Consider the following 20,753-nt stretch of genomic DNA (forward strand, 5'->3'; position numbering starts at 1 on the left):
CTCAGCAAAATAAGCCAGGTGGAGAAAGACAAGTACCAAATGATTTCACTCATATGTGGAGTATAAGAACAAAGAAAAAACTGAAGGAACAAAACAGCAGCAGAATCACAGAACCTAAGAATGGACTAACAGTTACCAAAGGGAAAGGGACTGGGGAGGATGGGTGGGAAGGGAGACATAAGGCAGGGGGTAAGAAAGGGGGCATTACGATTAGCATGTATAATGTGGGGTGGGGCACGGGGAGGGCTGTACAACACAGAACACAAGTAGTGATTCTACAGCATCTTACTATGCTGATGGACAGTGACTGTAATGGGGTTTGTGCGGGGACTTGGTGATGGGGGGAGTCTAGTAAACATAATGTTCCTCATGTAATTGTAGGTTAATGATACCAAAAAAAAACCCCACAAATTCTCTGATCTATAAAACACAGAAAATAGCAATACTTTCTCAACCTAAGTTTATTGGAAAGACAAAATTACTAATGTGAAAGCACTTAAGACTTGGTATATAAATGTTAGCATCATAAAAGAAAGATATTTACACTTAATTCTGTCACCTCAATTTGGAGATTAGTATCTTATTAACATGTCTTCAAAAAATTATGAACTTTCAGTTACCTGTAATTACAGTTTGTTCTTCATAAGTGGTAGTGATGTTATTGCTGGTGTTGCCAATCAAGGACACAACTGCGGTGATTAAAGATGGGGCATTCTTCCCATGTTTGTCACTTAAGTGTGGAGACAGTTGTTTGTGGCTATACCAGTTTTGATATATAGAAATTATTATATGCCCTGCCTAACTCAGAGTATGGGCTTCTAGAATCATAATGGCATGTGACAAATGATTCTTGAATAAAAGAATTCTCTATATTGTCACTTGTGCATAGCTATTTCAGATTGCTGTATAGATTAAAACATTTGCTTCCACTGCCCAATGTTCCCTTGTTATGAATTATTGCTTAAAAGCATCTATCAGCTGTCAATTACATCTCAGTTTTTTAAAAAGACCAATGGAAGTATCAGCATATATTAGACTGCTTCAACTTGCCAAGAGAAGAGCAGGTCATTCTGGGTATTGCCAAGAGCAGTTGTTATTTACCACATGTTTTATCAAAGAGACCACTGCAAATGCTAATAGATTTGATGAGCTCAGACACATAGAATTAGCATTGAAAAGTTAAATAAATTAATGACACTGTTCAAGAAAACAAATATGCCATCTGTGAATCCAAGTCTTAAGGGAATAACGAACCACCATGGAGATGAGACAAAAATGACTCTTGGCAGGTACTGGACTTGGCATGGAGTCAGATGCCTTTGGATAGCAGACTTCACTTCTCAAAACTCTTGGTTTCTAAAAAAATAACAATTTTATTTATTGTTTTTACCTTATTAGTACATCGTCCCACTAGGTTTGCTATGTCATTAAATGTTTGATATGCCAATTGTGATATCATTATTAATGTATATAAATGGCAGGTAGATACAGAAAATTTTATATACTTCACTTACATTTGGGATTAAACAAGTTGCTGTTAAGTAACAAACAGTAGGTATAACTTATCAGGCCACCCCATAGAGCTGTGTCAGCTGTGCCCTGAACAATTCCAGCTCCTTCCACTCAGGTGGAGTGCAGTGTGAGCCCTGTCCTCAGGAGTTGGACAGCACACAGCCAGCGCAGGTATATGTGGCTGCCCTGAAGTTGATAGGTCTCGGCAAAGGCTTTTTGATAAGCTACCTGGAAAATAAGAAAGTGAACATTCTAATGACTGGATAATAAGTAATTTTGCAAGTCAGAAGGTTTCTAATTTCTTGTTTTCAACAAAAGCTAAAAAGCATTTTGACAACTTGGAATCCACAAACTAAGTGGCATTGCTATAAAAAGAGTCCTCTCATTTCCATCTACTTTTCTATGTGAACACATTTTCTCAGAGATTTTATCTATAGATATGAAAAATGGGAATGTCATTGATCCTTAACTGTCATTTCCAGCAGTAAGCAATACTCAGCCAAGGATATCTGGTCTAAATTAAAAGAAAATGAATTCATCAGATTGAAAGAACTTCTGGTAAATTTTTACATTTGACTTAAACATTTACGTTGTTTGATCCATTATAATAATTGTAACACTAATCAGCTTAGAATTTTTTTTACTGCTTAAGAATCAAGAATGTAAAACAGTTAAAATTTTAATTTATGTACATTTACATTTTTGTTTCAGAGAAGTTGAGAAGCATTAGTAAAAGATTTTCAAGTATGAAAATACAGGCAGTTCCAGGCAGAGAAAGACAAGTACCAAATGATTTCCCTCATTTGTGGAGCATAACAACAAAGCAAAACTGAAGGACCAAAACAGCAGCAGACTCAGAGACTCCAAGAAGGGACAAGCGGTTAAGATTATTTTGTACAATCTTGCACAGTCATTTTTCTGGTCCTGCAGTCCTGCATGAAGTGAGGATTGCCTGTATTTTAGAAGGTCAACATTCTCTGAGAGAAGTTAGAATGGAAATATGAGCTCAAGAAGAAAAAGAGACAACTTGTCTACTTATTTTTAAATGAATGATGGTAGGTTTCAAATTACTATGATTAGCTTTTACTAAATAAATTTTTAAAAGTTATTTAAAAGCCTACTAAAAATCACTATTTACAATATTAATGTTACAATTGTAATGTTAAAAATTAAAACCTTGGCAAATGTTTAAACTTATGATGAAAAGTTTTCAATATCAATCTGAAAATGTGGAAATGAGCATATAGGTTTTTTTTTTGTTTTTTTTTTTCTAGGCAGTTATCCATTTCTCCTAGGTTTCCCAGCTTGTTAGCATATAGGTTTTCATAGTATTCTCTAATAATTCTTTGTATTTCTGTGGGGTCCGTCGTGATTTTTCCTTTCTTGTTTCTGATACTGTTGATTTGTGTTGACTCTCTTTTCCTCTTAATAAGTCTAGCTAGAGGCTTATCTATTTTGTTTATTTTCTCGAAGAACCAGCTCTTGGTTTCATTGATTTTTGCTATTGTTTTATTCTTCTCAATTTTATTTATTTCTTCTCTGATCTTTATTATGTCCCTCCTTCTGCTGAACTTAGGCCTCATTTGTTCTTCTTTTTCCAATTTCGATAATTGTGACATTAGACCATTCATTTGGGATTGTTCTTCCTTTTTAAAATATGCTTGGATTGCTATATACTTTCCTCTTAAGACTGCTTTTGCTGTGTCCCACAGAAGTTGGGGCTTAGTGTTGTTGTTGTCATTTGTTTCCATATATTGCTGGATCTCCATTTTGATTTGGTCATTGATCCATTGATTATTTAGGAGCGTGTTGTTAAGCCTCCATGTGTTTGTGAGCCTTTTTGCTTTCTTTGTACAGTTTATTTCTAGTTTTATGCCTTTGTCGTCTGAAAAGTTGGTTGGTAGGATTTCAATCTTTTGGAATTTTCTGAGGCTGTTCTTGTGGCCTAGTATGTGGTCTATTCTGGAGAATGTTCCCTGTGCACTTGAGAAGAATGTGTATCCTGTTGCTTTTGGATGTAGAGTTCTATAGATGTCTATTAGGTCCATCTGCTCTACTGTATTGTTCAGTGCTTCCATGTCCTTACTTATTTTCTGCCCAGTGGATCTATCCTTTAGGGTGAGTGGTGTGTTGAAGTCTCCTAGAATGAATGCATTGCAGTCTATTTCCCCCTTTAGTTCTGTTAGTATTTGTTTCACATATGCTGGTGCTCCTGTGTTGGGTGCATATATATTTAGAATGGTTATATCCTCTTGTTGGACTGAGCCCTTTATCATTATGTAGTGTCCTTCTTTATCTCTTGTTACTTTCTTTGTTTTGAAGTCTATTTTGTCTGATATTAGTACTGCAACCCCTGCTTTCTTCTCGCTGTTGTTTGCCTGAAATATGTTTTTCCATCCCTTGACTTTTAGTCTGTACATGTCTTTGGGTTTGAGGTGAGTTTCTTGTAAGCAGCATATAGATGGGTCTTGCTTTTTTATCCATTCTATTACTCTGTGTCTTTTGATTGGTGCATTCAGTCCATTAACATTTAGAGTGACTATTGAAAGATATGTACTTATTGCCATTGCAGGCTTTTAATTTGTGGTTACCAAAGGTTCAGGGTTAGCCTCTTTAGTATCTTACTGCCTAACCTAGCTCACTTATTTTGCTGTTATATACACTGTCTGGAGATTCTTTTCTTCTCTCCCTTCTTATCTCTCCTCCTCCATTCTTCATATGTTGGGTGTTTTTTTCTGTGCTCATTCTAGGAGTGCTCCCATCTAGAGCAGTCCCTGTAAGATGTCCTGTAGAGGTGGTTTGTGGGAAGCAAATTCCCTTAGCTTTTGTTTGTCTGGGAATTGTTTAATCCCACCATCATATTTAAATGATAGTCATGCTGGATACAGTAACCTTGGTTCAAGGCCCTTCTGTTTCATTGCATTAAATATATCATGCCATTCTCTTCTGGCCTGTAGGGTTTCTGTTGAGAAGTCTGTTGATAGCCTGATGAGTTTTCCTTTGTAGGTGACACTTTTTCTCTCTCTGGCTGCCTTTAATACTCTGTCCTTGTCTTGATCTTTGCCATTTTAATTATTATGTTTCTTGGTGTTGTCCTCTTTGGGTCCTGTCTCTTGGGAGTTCTGTGTCCCTCCATAGTCTGAACAATTATTTCCACTCCAAGTTTGGGGAAGTTCTCAGCAATTATTTCTTCAATGACACTTTCTATCCATTTTCTCTCTTCTTCTTCTGGTACCCCTATAATATGGATATTGTTCCTTTTGGATTGGTCACACAGTTTTCTTAATATTGTTTCATTCCTATAGATCCTTTAATCTCTCTCTATGTCAGCTTCTATGCGTTCCTGTTCTCTGGTTTCAATTCCATCAATGGCCTCTTGCATTCTATCCATTCTGCTTATAAATCCTTCCAGAGTTTGTTTCATTTCTGTAATCTCCTTTCTGGCATCTGTGATCTCCCTCCGGACTTCATCCCATATCTCTTGCGTATTTCTCTGCATCTCTGTCAGCATGTTTATGATTTTTATTTTGAATTCTTTGTCAGGAAGACTGGTTAGGTCTGTCTCCTTCTCTGGTGTTGTCTCTGTGATCTTTGCCTGTAGCTTTGCCTTTTCATGGTGATAGGAATAGTTTGCAGAGCTGGAACTAGTGACGGCTGGAAGAACTTCCCTTCTTGTTGGTTTGTGGCCTTCCTCTCCTGGGAGAACAGCGACCTCTAGTGGCTTGTGCTGGGTAGCTGTGCACAGACAGGGCTTCTGCTTCCTGCCTGGCTGCTATGGAGTTTATCTCCGCTGTTGCTGTGGGTGTGGCCTGGCTCGGGCCGCTGCTCCAAAGTGGTGGAGTCACGTTGGAGGGGGTGCGATCTGGAGGCTTTTTATCTCCGTAAGGGGCCTCCGTGCTCCCTGCAGCCCAGGGGATTAGGGTGCCCAGAGATCCCCGGATTCTCTACCTCTGGATTAAGTGTCCCGCCCTGCCCCTTTAAGACTTCCAAAAAGCACCCGCCAAAACAAAACAACGGCCACAAAAAAAAAAAAAAAATGGCTATTCGTTCTTCTTTATTCTCCGGCGCCAGCCTCAGGCATCTGCTCACCGGTCTTGCTGCCCTGTTTCCCTAGTATTGGGGTCCCTATCCCTTTAAAACTTCCAAAAAGCACTCGCCAAAACAAAACAGCAAAAGAAAAAAAAAATGGCCGCTCCCTTTTTTTATGTCCTCCGGCACCAGGCCTCCGGTACCCTCTCACTGTTCTTGCTGCCCTATTTCCCTAGTATCCAGGGCCCTGCACATGCACTGTGTCTGCACTCTGGTCCGGATGGCTGGGGCTGGGTGTTCAGCAGTCCTGGGCTCCGTCTCCCTCCTGCTCTGCCTATTCTTCTGGGGGGAGGGGCGCTCGGGTCCTGCCAGGCCAGGGCTTGTATCTTACCCCCTTTATGAGGCACTGGGTTCTCGCAGGTGTGGATGTGGTCTGGATGTTGTCCTGTGTCCTCTGGTCTTTATTCTAGGAAGAGTTGTCTTTCTTATATTTTCATAGATATATGTGGTTTTGGGAGAAGATTTCCGCTGAGCATATAGTTTTTTAAAAATTATTTTGGGGGTACTTGTTAAAAACATATGAAAGACTACTGGTATATTCTCAAAATAAGAACTAGCCCTACTACTCTTTGAGGGGAGGGTCAACATAGTACATTGAAAATATGTTCTTGGGTGTCAGTTAAACCTAGATTCCATATGAAATTAATTTAAGACAGAGGACAATAAACTAGGACCTTTTACAGTTACAAGCAACAGAAATCCAATTCTTCCGGCTAGAAAATAAGAATAAGAGCATTGGCTCAAATAACCAAAGACAGACGGATACTCAGAATTCTAAGTCAGAGATAAAACTCTCCAACCACTCCCTGTCTCATTCAGTAGAAGCCAAAGTACTTAGAATGGCTTTCTGGGCTTTCCTCCCCAGCGGTAGCTCTGCCTCAAGGCCTTACTGTCTTGTCTTGTCTGCTGTCTTGTCTGCACTGCTGTTTTCACAGCTGCTGTTACATGATCTGCTCACTCACTTCCATATGGTTTTGCTCAAATACCAACTTCCTAGGTAGGTGTATTTTTACCAACCTATTTAAAATTATTTCCCTATTCTACCTCCTGTTTCCTATTCCCCTTCCCTGATTTATTTTAAGTGACATGTATTTGGGATAAAATAACATATTTGTTACTATACTATATATTTTTCTTATTTATCAGTTTATTGTGTGATTTCTCCCACTGGTGTCTCAGCCCCACCAAAGCAGTGATTTTTGTCTGTTTTTTTCATGGTTATATCTTCATTTCTGTATCCCTACAACAGTGTCTGCCACATAACTAGTGCACAATATTTGTTACAAAAATGAAAACATGAACAGATTAAAAGTGAGATTTTCAGAATTTTCTTTAAAAACTTATTCAAGGGCCCATAGTTCTATAAGAAATTATATAAACAACTTAATCCACAGGCACTGCCCTCCTGCAGCATATGGTAAAAGTTCTGTTTTATTTTTTTTCATTTTCAAATTCAAAGCATCTGGTTGTGCACCCCTTCTTTTCATTCTGACATCACTCTTATCAGGTCTTTATCATTTCTCACTCAGATTATTGCAATATTTTCCTATGTCCGTCTCCCCTTTCCTCTCAAGCTGTCTGTTACCTTTTATTGTCTCCAAACACCATGTTCTTCATGTCACTTCCCTTTACTTGCTCCTAACGGCTACCAGGAAAAAATTCAAACTCCACCTTTCAAAACCTAGCATAAACTGACCAAATCCCCATATATAAAGATTTATTCCAGTACTCCCCAGTTTAAACCCTTAACTTCATCAGGCCAGTCATCTCATCAGTAACTCATGAATATGCTATGCCCAACCCATCTTGGTTCACATCGTTCCTTTCATCAGGAAAGCTCTATCAAGTCCTCTCCATATCTCTAAACCCCTTCCATCCTTTAAGGCGTGGATCATAGTCTACCTCTTTCAAATGGCTACTCTTCACAGTACAGTCAAGTACAAAACACAATGCTATAAGGTCATCTAGTCCTTCCTTGACCCAAGTACTTTTTATGATGATTACTGAGATGTATTATGAAGCATACTTTGGAATGATGAATTATATATGTACATATCCCACCCATTCAATCCAACTATGAATTATTTGAAAGGCATCATTTTATGTAAGACATATTCTTACACTTCTTATATTTCCACAGGTTTTTGGGTTTTTGCACATAGTAAGTACCCCAAAAATATTTGTTGAATTAAGTGTTTTTAGCCTCCAAAACTGTGCAATAGGTTATTTTTCTGGATTTAAGTGTGAAGAGGACTAGGTTTTTAATAGATCTCTGAAATAAAATACTTTCATATTGAACTGAGAATAATATCTCAGGGACAAGGTTGTGAACAGAGTTGTGGTTTTGATATGTCTTGCCAATGGGTGTCAGCCCCAAGCAAGTTTGCTATGGATTCAGTGTGACCAAAGAAATTGACAGCAAAATGTTCTTGGGGTGAAAGGGTTATACCCAAGTTTATTTCCAGGTGGCAGGTCAGTTACTAGAATACCATTCACTCAGAGCGAGTCTGCAGGCAGCAAACCTGTCTCTGCCTCTGGGCCCCTCTGTCCGCACAGCCGTCCCACAGAACCATCCTCTGGGCCTCTGTCCTCAGTGCTGCCACCACTGCAGCCCCTGCTCTGCTCTCCTGCAGCCTTGCCGCCCTGCCACCGTGTCGTGACCAGAGCACTGGGTGGAGCTCTTTATATAGAGTCAAATTGCCCACAGGTGTGCAGTGAGCTAGTCAACCAGGGCCAGGTGAGAATCCTGGCTACAGAAACTCTCATTTACATCCACAATATGTAACAAAATCCAGATTACTATAGAGTGGTAAGAAAAACATGAAGGAGAAGGTTTTCCACTTTGTACTGATTATAAATTTCCATGTGCCAAATGGTAGTTTAATTGTAAATATTTTTTACTAGTTGTTTAGATACATGGCTGAATATTATTTAAATATAAAAACAAATTAAGTTTTTACTAAGTAATATCCTCCATAAACAATGGGAGTTTCTAAGAATTTGTTAGGAAATATCTGTTATTACTTTGTTTCCATATGAACTATCATCAGTTAGACATCAGTTTGCACTACATAAACTAGCAGGACAGATTCAGCTTTGAGCCTAAACCATATTACTCTATAAGCCCTTATAGAGGACACTGAAAAGTCTATCTACAACAGAACTATCCACTTTCCACTAAAAAAGAAACCCACTAGGGTGCACAAAATGATAGGGTATTAGGTAAAGGGGTTTAGTCAATTCAATATTTTTTATATATTCCCTACAACTGGTCTTATGTGAATATGTGCTTGTAAAGTTCTTAGATCTTCCTCTCATCTTCTGAAAAACAAAAAACACATCTGATAATAAGGGTAGGGCAGCGGTTGTGAATTCCAGTCCCACTCATACTTATTAACAGAGCTGCTCTACTCAGCTGCCTACAGTTGCTCTACTGATGTATCAGCTGTCCCTTGAGGTAAATTAAGAGACTGTAAAGGAAAACCATCTCTAACTCTTTTTCAGGGCTAGAACACACCAGGAGCTAAAATATTCAAAGACTGTAAAAGTAAAGGAACATGTGGACATATTAGAGAAAATAATTTTAAAAAGATAAAATAAACATATAATTATAACTTGCACTACAACAGCAGATTTAAATTAATAGATGTGTGCCACAATACATATAGTACCCAGGTAGGAAAAGAAGCATTATACATATCTAACACATGAAGGAAGTGACTGAGTTAGGCATCAAAATAAGTATTTATTAAACACTCAGCTGGTGATTGCTTTGCTGTGACAAGGCTGTGGACTTGATGATAAGGATTTCTTTTTATAGCAACAAATATTCTGGATCTGTGGATCTCAGAGTAGCAGTACTTTGTATGAAAAAACTGCTGTATCTTCACTTGATCCACACATAAAAGATATGGACTTTCAAGTATTAAGGAAGCAGTTCCCAAATGGGGACAATTTTATTCCCCAGGAGACATTTGGCAATGTCTGGAGATTTTTTGACTGTCATAACATGGGCAGGGGTGCCACTGGCATCTAGTAAATAGAGGTCAGGGATGCTGCTAAATATCCCACAGTGCAGGCCCATCCCCTTCTCACTCTGACTTACAATAACAAATTATCCAGCCCAAAATGCCTATAGTGCCAAAGCTGAGAAAGTCTGCATTAAGTCATTTACTGTACCAGGTCCCACTCTAGCAGTTTATCTCTGTGTCTAGTAATTCTTCTGTGATGATCAAGTGCACAGGAGCTGGGATAGGTTAATTCTATGGCAGGTAAGCTTATACATTATATATATATACATTATATATATATGGTGTTTGGCTGCTTAGAGGGGCCAACTAACTTTCACATTCTTTCTGTGGCACCCAGACTTAATCTATGGCTCAGTCAAGATTGGTTTCTGGGTTTTATTGTTTTTATAGGAAATGGTGCTAGACTCAGGAGGTTAGGCAATCAAGAGGCACTTAAGTATTTGTAGCAGCCATGTTGATAGAACTTAGGCATCCTTGGGAACATTTCTGGAAAAAAAAATGTATCACCTTACCACAAGAATTCTGTGAAGTGGTACTACTTAGGGTTGTGGGAAAGAAGTCATTAAATTTTTTCTTTATCAAAGCACATTTCACTAGAATATATTCAAAGTGTGGTCCTGGGACCAGCACCAACATCACCTGTATTTAGGAAGGCAGATTCTCAAGTTCCAACCCAGACGTAGTGAAACGATTTGCATTTTAACATGACCCCTAGAGAAGCAGTGTTCTAAAACACTGAGGGAAAGAGGAAGAGAGGAGAAAGAAATTGCTTAAAAGCACAAAATGAGAAAGATAATCAGTGACTTGACCTTGAATGTAGTACTGTGTCCAGTCAGTTCAGGGACCATTTTGAAAGTCAGAGAGGACTTGCAATTAGGTTAGCTATGAAAATAAAAACTAATATCTGAGGATCAGAGAAAAAGATTATAGTTATGTAGTTCAAAGAAAGCTAAGTGACATGAAGAGTTCAAACCTGTGATCTATTAAAAATTATAAGCAAGGCTGACGCCAAAGTGGTTTTAAATTGTAGTAAAATGAAAACCTCTTTCTAATGACGTTAAAAATAAGACAATGACTTAACTTTATTTAAAGGATAGATTTAAAAACCTCCTGATAGCCAAACCTAGAGACCACTTAAATTAATGACACTAGAACCACAAAATTTTAGGACTGCAAGGCAGTTAAGAATAAAACTCATTCAATCTAGTCATTTTATAGAAAATAAAATGAATTCCAGAGAAGCTAAATAATTGACCAAAGTCACACAGCTAGATAGCAGTTAGAGATGGGACTAGAATTCAGATCTCAACTCAACATCGTCTAGTTCTGAGGAATCATTTTTTTACTTAGTTCTGTGAGTTCACTGAGTATGTTTTCTTATATAAAAAACTGGAATAGTATTCCTATTTTGCAAGTTTTTGAAAGATAAAATTAGTTTATACTTATAGTATATGTAGTAATGCTTATACTTTCCTAATATAGTAACTATTTCACCCTTCACCTCTATACTGTCCTCTTATTTTATTATGAGTTTTTTGAAGGAGTAGGGCCTTTTCTTTCCTTCCTTTCTTCTTTCTTTCTATCCTTCCTTACTTGTTACAATTCCCTCATAATTTTATTTAATTCTCCATTTCATTTAAAATGCAAAAAAACATGAATATTTAAAATTTTAACCTTAAATAATATTATTACAGGTCAATATGCTATAATTTTTTTGAGGATTTAATTTGTGCTATAATTTTACATGACAAAAGCAATATAACAGTTATAGGAATAATCCATCTGTGTCAAAGACTGTGTATATACATGTGTGTGTGTATGTGTGTATGTAGAGACAGACATATACATATATATATACATATATATGCATACATACGCACACACACACACACACACACACACATATACACTCGGAGAAAATTCAGAAAGGATTTGGTATATGGCGGCATTATAGGCAATTAGTTTGCAAATACTACCCAAATAGTGAAGAAGCAGTAGGGTCTCTGAACATTAAGTACACCTTAGTAAAGGTTTTATCTAGATGCTGGAGAAGGTCTGGGCAGAACTGGTTTAATGAATGTGTGACTTGTTCAGTCAAAAAACTCCACTCTTAATGCTCTGCTGTCTTGAAATTCTTAATTTTTGAACAAGAGGTGGCACATTTTCACTGTTCTCTGATCCTTGCAAATTATGTAGTCAGTCCTGTCTAAGAGGCTCAGCTCTGGCCCATTCACTAATAGATGTTTGTGGAGTATGCTTTATCTCTTAGGAAGTCTTGCTTTATTTCTTTAAATTTTTTTTTATTTTTAAAAAAATAAAGTCATAAAAAAATTAGAAAATAGATTAGCAGAAAAATTAAATCAACCTTAAAACTCTTAAAGGAAGGGATTTTTAAATAACATCTCTTCACAAATCATAATCATGCTTGGTGTTCACAAAGAAAACAAAATGACTCATTACTTTTTAGTATGAATTGCTGAACATCTTATTACAAAAAACAGGTATGCACGTGAAAATTAGGTTGTTACTTGAGAGACAGGATTAGCTATTGTATTAGTTTTCTACTACTATGTAACAAATTAACATACAAATTTAGCAGTTGAAAAAAATACAAATATATCATCTTACAGTAACTGCACATCAGAAATCTGGGCATGGTGTAACTGGATTCTCTACTCAGGTTCTCAATGGACTGAAATCAAGGTGTCAGCCTGAGCTGTTTTTCTCAGTGGGACTCAGGGTCCTCTTCCAAGTTTATATGGCTGTTGGTAGAATTCATTTCCTTGTAATTAATTGTAGGATTGAGGTCAGCCATGAGCTGCTCTTGGATCCAAGGCTGCCACATTCCTTACTGCATGACTTCCTCTGTCTTTAGGCCAGCAATGGCAAAATGAATCTTTCTTGGGCTTCAAATCATGGACTTCCTCTTCTGCTACGAGCTAGGAAAACTTTGCTTTAAAGGATTCATGTACTCAGTACTGCTCTACTGAGACCCCCAACATCGTTCCAGGGGCTGAGCAGCTCCAGAGAGTTGAGCTTCTGGGCACTAGAGGGCACCACATACAAATATGAAATGTCAAAGGAACTTGGTTCAAACCAAGATCTCACAAACAGCAGAAAAAAGGAGCAAGTGAAACTGAACTCATCAATCTTCCTGAAGGAGATTTCAAAATAAAAATCATAAACATGCTTAGAGAGGTACAGAAAAATATTCAGGAACTCAGGGAAGAATTCAGGAATGAGACTCATTAAAGAATACAGCATCTGAAATGAAACATACAATGGAGAGATTTAAAAGCAGATTAGATGAAGTAGAGGAGACAGTGAATGAAATAGAAACTAGAGAAGAGGAATACAAAAAACCTGAGGCACACAGAGAAAAAGGATCCCTGAGAATGAAAGAATATTGAGAGAACTGTGTGACCAATTCAAATGGAACAATATTCACATTGTAGGGGTACCAGAAAAAGAACAGAGAGAAAAAGGAATAGAAAGAGTCTTTGAGGAGGTAATTGCTGAAAAATTCACCAACCTTGGGAAGGAGATAGTCTCTCAGGCTATGGATGTGCACAAGGGACCCAAGGAAGATAACACCAAGACAAATAATAAGGTGGCAAAGATCAAGGATAGGGACAGAATATTAAAATCATCTTGAAAGAGAAAAAAGATAACATACAAAGGAAAACCCATCAGGCTATCATCAGACTTCTCAGCAGAAACCTTACCAGACAGAAGGGTGTGGCATGATATATTTAATGCAATGAATCAGAAGGGGCTCGCCTCAGAATACTCTATGTGACAAGATTATCACTGAAATTTGAAGGAGGGGTTAAACAATTTCCAGATAAGCAAATGCTGAGAAAATTTACCTCCCACAAACCATCTCTACAGTGTATTTTGAAGGGACTGCTGTAGATGGAAGGGCGCCTAAGGATAAATAGCTGTCACCACAATCACCAGAGGAAATAAAACCACAGTAAAGAAACTAGAACAATTAATTACTAACCAGATGCAAAATCAAATCAACTACCCCCAAAGTCAGTCAAGGGATAGACAAAGAATACAGAATATGGTACCTAATATAAAGAATGGAGGAGAAAAAAACAAGAATCTTTAGATTGTGTTAGTAATAGCATACTAAGTGAGTTAAATTAGACTCTTAGATAGTAGGGAAGTTACCCTTCAACCTTTGGTAACCACAAATCTAAAGCCTGCAATGGCAATAAGTACATACCTATCGAAAATCACCCGAAAAGTAAATGGTCTGAATGCATCAATCCAAAGACATAGAGTCACTGAATGGATTAAAAAAAAAAGATCTGTCTGTAGGCTGCTTACAAGAGACTCACTTCAGACCCAAAGACACACAGACTAAAAGTCAAGGTATGGAAAAATATATTTCATGTGAATAATAGGGAGAAAAAAGCAGTAGTTGCAGTACTTGTATCTGACAAAATAGACTTCAAAACAAAGAAAATAACAAGAGATAAAGAAGAACATTACATAATGATAAAGGGATCAGTCCAACAAGAGAATACAACCATTATAAATATCTCTGCACTGAAAACAGGTGCACCAATATATGTGAACAAATACTAACAGAATTAAAAGAGGAAATAGAATGCAGTGCATTCATTCTAGGAGACTTCAACACACCACTCACTCCAAAGGACAGATCCACCAGACAAAAAATAAGTAAGGACACAGAGGCACTGAACAACACACTAGAACAGATGGACCTAATAGACATCTACAGAACTCTACATCCAAAAGCAGCAGGATACACATTCTTCTCAAGTCCACCTGGAACATTTTCAAGAATAGATCACATACTAGGCCACAAAAAGAGCTTCAGTAAAATAAAAGATTGAAATTGTACCAACCAGCTTCTCAGCTGACAAACGTATGAAACTAGAAATAAATGACGCAAAAAAAAAAAGAAAAAGAAAGAGCCCACAAATACATGGAGGCTTAACAACATGCTCCCAAATAATAAATGGATCAATGACCAAATATAAACAGAGACCAAGCAATATATGAAGACAACTGAAAAGAACAGCTCAACTCACCAAAATCTGTGGAATGCAGCAAAGGCTGTTAAGAGGGAAGTATATTGCAATACAGGCCTACCTCAGGAAAGAAGAACAATCCCATATAAACAGTGTACACTCACAATTAATGAAACTAGAAAAGGAAGAACAAATGAAGCCCAAAGTCAGTAGAAGGAGGGACATAGTAAAGATTAGAAGAGAAATAAATAAAATTTAAAAGAACAACACAATAGAAAGAATCTATGTAAGCAGGAGCTGTATATATGAGAAAATAAACCAAATAGATAACCCCCTAGCCACACTTATCAAGAAAAAAGAGAGTCTACACATATAAACAAAATCAGAAATGAGAAAGGAAAAATCACTGCAGACACCACAGAAAGAATTATTAGAGAATACTATGAAAAATTACATTCTAATAAACTGGATAACCTAGAAGAAATGGACAACTTTCTAGAACAATACAACCTTTCAAGGCTGATCCAAGAAGAAACAGAAAATCTGAACAGACCAATTACCATCAACAAAACTAAATTAGTAATGAGAAAAAACAACTACCTAAGAACAAAACTGGAGCAGATGGCTTTACCATTGAAATTTATGAAACATTTAGTGAAGATCTAATACCCATCCTTCTTAAAGTTGTGTGAAAGGTAAAGAGGAGAGCATACACACAAACTCATTCTATGAGGCCAGCATCACCTAATACCAAAATCAAGCAAAGACACTACACACAAAAAAGAAAATTTAAGACCAATATCCCTGATGAATATAGATGCAAATATCCTCAACAAAACAGCAAACTGAATTCAAAAATATATTAAAAAGATCACCCATTATGATCAAGTAGGACTTATTCCAGGGTTACAAGGATGGTACAGTATTAGAAAGTCCATCAACATCATACACCACATCAACAAAAAGAAGGACAAAAACCACATAATCATCTCCAGAGATGCAGAAAAAGCATTCAAGAAAATTCAACATCCATTCAAGATAAAAACTCAACAAAATGGGTATAGAGGGCAAGTACCTCAACATAATAAAGGCCATATATGACAAACCTACAGTAAACATCATACTTATCAGCAAGAAGCTGAAAGCTTTTCCTTGAGATTGGGAACAAGACAAGGATGCCCACTCTCCCCACTTTTATTCAACATAGTTCTGGAGGTCCTAGCCACGGCAATCAGACAACACAAAGAAGTAAAGGGCATCCAGATTGGAAAGGAAGAAGTTAACTGTCACTGTTTGCAGATGACATGATATTGTACATGAAAACCACAGAGAATCCACTTCAAAACTACTAGATCTAATATCTGAATTCAGCAAAGTTGCAGGATACAAAATTAATACACAGAAATCTGTTGCATTCCTATACACTAATGATGAACTAGCGGAAAGAGGAATCAGGAAAACAATTCCAATCACAATTGCATCAAAAAGAATAAATTACCTAAGAATAAACCTAATGAAGGACATGAAAGACCTAAACCCTGAAAACTACAAGACACTCATGAGAGAAATTAAAGAGGATACCAATAAGTGGAAACACATTCCATGCTCATGGATAGGAAGAATTAATATCAAAATGGACATCCTGCCTAAAGCAATCTACAGATTCAATACAGTCCTTATCAAAATACCTACAGCATTCTTCAACAAGCTAGAGCAAATAGTTCTAAAACTCATGGAACCACAAAAGACCCTGAATAGCCAAAGCAATCCTGAGAAGGAAGAATAAAGCTAGGGGGTTACACTCCCCATCTTATAGCTCTACTACAAAGTCACAGTAATCAAGACAGTTTGGTACTGGCACAAGATGCATAGATCAATGGACCAGACTAGAGAGCTCTGGTATAAACCCGAGCATATATGGTCAATTAATATATGATAAAAGAGCCATGGATATACAATGGGGAAATGACAGCCTCTTCCACAAATGGTGTTGGCAAACTGGACAGCTACATGTAAGACAATGAAACTGGATTATTGTCTAACTCCATATACAGAAGGAAAGTTGAAATGGATCAAAGATCTGAATGTAGGTCATGAAACCATAAAACTCTTATATGAAAACATAGGCAAAAATCTCTTGAATATTTACATGAGCACCTTTTTTTCTGAACACATCTCCTTGGGCAAGGGAAACAAAAGCAAAATGAACAAGTGGGACTACATCAAGCTAAAAAGCTTCTATACAGCAAAGGACACCATCAGCAGAATAAAAAGGCATCCTACAGTATGGGAGAATGTATTTGTAAATGACATATCTGACAAGGAGTTAACATCAAAACTGACTTCAACACCCAAAAGGCAAATAACCCTATTAAAAAATGGGCAGAGGAGCTGAACAGACACTTCTCCAAAGAAGAAATTCAGATGGCCAACAGGCACGTGAAAAGATGCTCCACATCACTAATTATCAGGGATATGTAAATTAAAACCAAAATGAGATATCACCTCACACCAGTTAGGATGGCCAACATCAAAAAGACTAGGAACAACAAATGCTAGTCAGGATGCGGAGAAAGGGGAACCCTCCTACACTGCTGGTGGGAATGTAAGCTAGTTCAACCATGTGGAAAGCAATATGGAGGTTCTTCAGAAAACTCAAAATAGAAATACCATTTGACCCAGAAATTCCACTCCTAGAAATTTACCCAAAGAAAATAACTTCTCAGATTCAAAAAGACATATGCACCCCTATGTTTACTGCAGCACTATTTACAATAGCCAAGATATGGAAGCAACCTAAGTGTCCATCAGTAGATGAATGGATAATTAAGAAGTGGTCCATATACACAATGGAATACTATTCAGTCATAAGAAAGAAACAAATCCTACCATTTGCAACAACATGGATGGAGTTAGAGGGTATTATGCTCAGTGAAATAAGTCAGGCAGAGAAAGACAAGTACCAAATGATTTCCCTCATTTGTGGAGTATAATAAGAATCAAAACTGAAGGAACAAAACAGCATCAGACTCACAGATTCCAAGAAGGGACTTTTCAGTTTCCAAAGGGGAGGGTTGGGGCAGCACAGGTGGGGAGGGAGGGAGAAGGGGATTGAGGGTTATCATGATTGGTGCACCTGATGTATGTGGGGTCACGAGGAAGACAGTGTAGCACAGAGGAGACAAGTAGGGACTCTGTGGGATCTTACTACACTGATAGACACTGACTGCAATGGGGTGTGGGTGGGGACTCAATAATAACATTGAATCTAGTAACCACATTGCTTTTCTTGGGAAACCGTCATAAGAGTGTACATCAATGATACCTTATTTAAAAAAAATAAAAGTGAAGAAAATATATGCAGTGGGAATGATGGTGTTTGACTTCTGAGACTAGGTCACAAAAGGAATTGTGGTTTACCCTTTGCCTTGTCTCTTTGTTCACTTGGCAGGAAGTCATGTCTTCTTGACACTCAAGCAGGGCTTTGGAGAGGCCTATGTGGTTGGAAATTAAGGCCTCCTTTCAGCAACCAGAAATAAATTGAGACTTCCTGATAATGATCAGTGATAATCTCAGTCTTCCTGCCAAAACCCGTGTGAATGAGCCCCATGCAAACATATGCACCAGCCCTAGTCAAGCTTTCACATGACTACAGCCCTAGCTGACATCTTGACCCATTATAAATACCCAGTCAGAACGACCCAGCTAAGTGCCCTTGAATTCCTGCCCTGTAGAAAGTATGAAATAATGCTTAGTTTTAAGACATCAAATTTTGAGGTAATTTACTATGAAGCAATAAATTATAGTCACAAACTACCAATGCTTACTCAAGAAAAATTACACAACCTGAATAGCTATTAAAGAAGTTGAATTAGTAGTTAAAAACCTTCCAACAGAGAGCTTTAGGAAGATGGCAGAGTGGGAGGATCCTGAGCTCATCTCTTCCTATGGATACATCAAGGCTACAACTACGTATAGAGCCACTCACTTTGAAAATGACCTGAAAACCAGCAGAACAGGTCTTCCACAGCTAAAGATAAAGAAAAAAGCCACATTGAGAAGGGTAGGAGGGGTCAGCAACATGTTAGGGAACTCAACTGCTCGCACAGCAAACCAAAAGTGGGAGGAATATCCCTGGTGAAGAGGTCCTCCACGAACATCGAGGGGATCAAGCCTCACACTGGAAACCCACTACCATGGAGATATGCACTGATAAGTCACCATGTCCGGCTCTGAAAATCTGTAGGGCTTAACTAGGGAGAGTCAGAGGGCTATAGGAAAGTGGGACTCCACTCTTAAAGGGGAGCACACTATATCACTTACTCCAAAACCCAGCAGAGGCAGCTGTTTAAGTGCCTGGGTTATTAATGAAGGTTCATTGATTAGATTAGTTTTAGGGCATGTGCCTGAGTGGCCAGGATCTGTACAAACTTCCTCTGGAAATAGAAGTGTTGCTGGGCACCATTTTTCTTGACTTCTATCAGCCTAGATGACCTGACACTGGTGGAAGTTAGTTCTAACACTCTCCATCTACCTTGCTAGCACTGCCTAGTATTCCCTGTGGATCTGTCTCACCCAGCCTGTCCACCCTGACAGGCACCCCTCCAAATAAGCTCTTGCCCTGACATAACCAGCAGGCAGATTCAGTCAGGAATGGCACCTCCACAACGCAACTACCACCCTGCCACACCCAGCAGGCAGCCCTAGCCAGAACTGGAAACCCTCTAAAATAACTCCTGACCCAGAGATGATAGGAGAGCCGGCACTGCCCACCAGCATGCTCACAACAGTTGTAGCCAGGCCTCTCAGCCAGCTGTGCTGCAGGCCAGCCCTGCCAAACAGTGCAGTCACAGCAGTGGCAGCCCAGTTATTGCAGCCATCAAGGCTAGGGACCAGCCCCACCAACTAGTATACCTGCAGCAGTCAAGGCACAGACACAGGAGGGTGCATTCAGCACACTCAGGGAATACCTCTGAACACCTGATTCTAGTGAACAGTAGTGATTGTGCTAATAGGCCTCAAAAGACACCATCTGCAAAAGGCCATTACTTTCAAGACCAGGAGACATAGCTAACCTATCTAACACATACAAACAAACACAGAGAGTCAGAAAAAAAATGAGGAGTCAGAGGAATATGCTCCCCCCATAACAGAAAAAGATTAAAATCTCAGAGAAAAACTAACTGAAATGGAAATAACCAATCTACCTGGTAAAGAGTTCAAAATAATGGTCATAAAGATGCTCACTGGACTTGAGAGAAGAGTGGAGGAACTCAGTGAGAACTTCAGCAGAGAAAAGTATAAAAAAAAAAGAACCAATCAAAGATGAATACAATAAATGGAATGAAAAACAGAGGGAATCAACAGCAGATTAGTCTACGGAACAGATCAGCAATCTAGAAGACAGTGTAACGGAAATCATCCAAGCTGAAGAGCAAAAATAAAATAGAATTAAGACCTCTAGACATCAAGCATACCAACATTCACATTTTAGAGGTCTCAGACGGAGGAGAGAGAGAGAGAGAAAGGGGTGGAAAACTTATTTGAAGAAATAATAACTGAAAACTTCCCTAACCTGGGGAAGGAAACACACATCCAGGCCCAGGAAGCAGAGAGAGGTCCACCCCATAATAACCAAATGTGAAAAATTAAAGATAAAGGAAGAATATTAAAAGCATCAAGAAAAAAGCAATTAGTTGAATATAAGGGAAACCCCACTATGCTATCAGCTAATTTTTCAGTTGAAACGTTGGAGGCCGGATGGGAGTGGCAATAATACATTCAAAGTGCTAAAGGGAAAAACAGAATACTCAACCTAGCAAGACTACCATTAAGAATTGAAGGAGAGATAAAGAGTTTCCCAGACAAAAGTTAAGGAGTTCCTCACCACTAAACCAGCCTTACCAGAAATACAAAAGTGACATCTAAGCAGACAAAAAAGGCCATAACTAGAAGCAAGCAAATTATGAAAGGGAAAAATTTCATGTGTAAAAGTAAACATATAGAAAGGAAGTAGATCAATCACTTATAAAACTAGTGTTAAGGTAAGAAGACAAAAGTAGTAAAATCAGCTATATCTACAAAACAAAGGATACACAAAATAAAAACTGTG

The sequence above is a fragment of the Manis pentadactyla genome, chromosome 6, assembly GCF_030020395.1.
Source record: "Manis pentadactyla isolate mManPen7 chromosome 6, mManPen7.hap1, whole genome shotgun sequence".
Taxonomy (NCBI): domain Eukaryota; kingdom Metazoa; phylum Chordata; class Mammalia; order Pholidota; family Manidae; genus Manis; species Manis pentadactyla.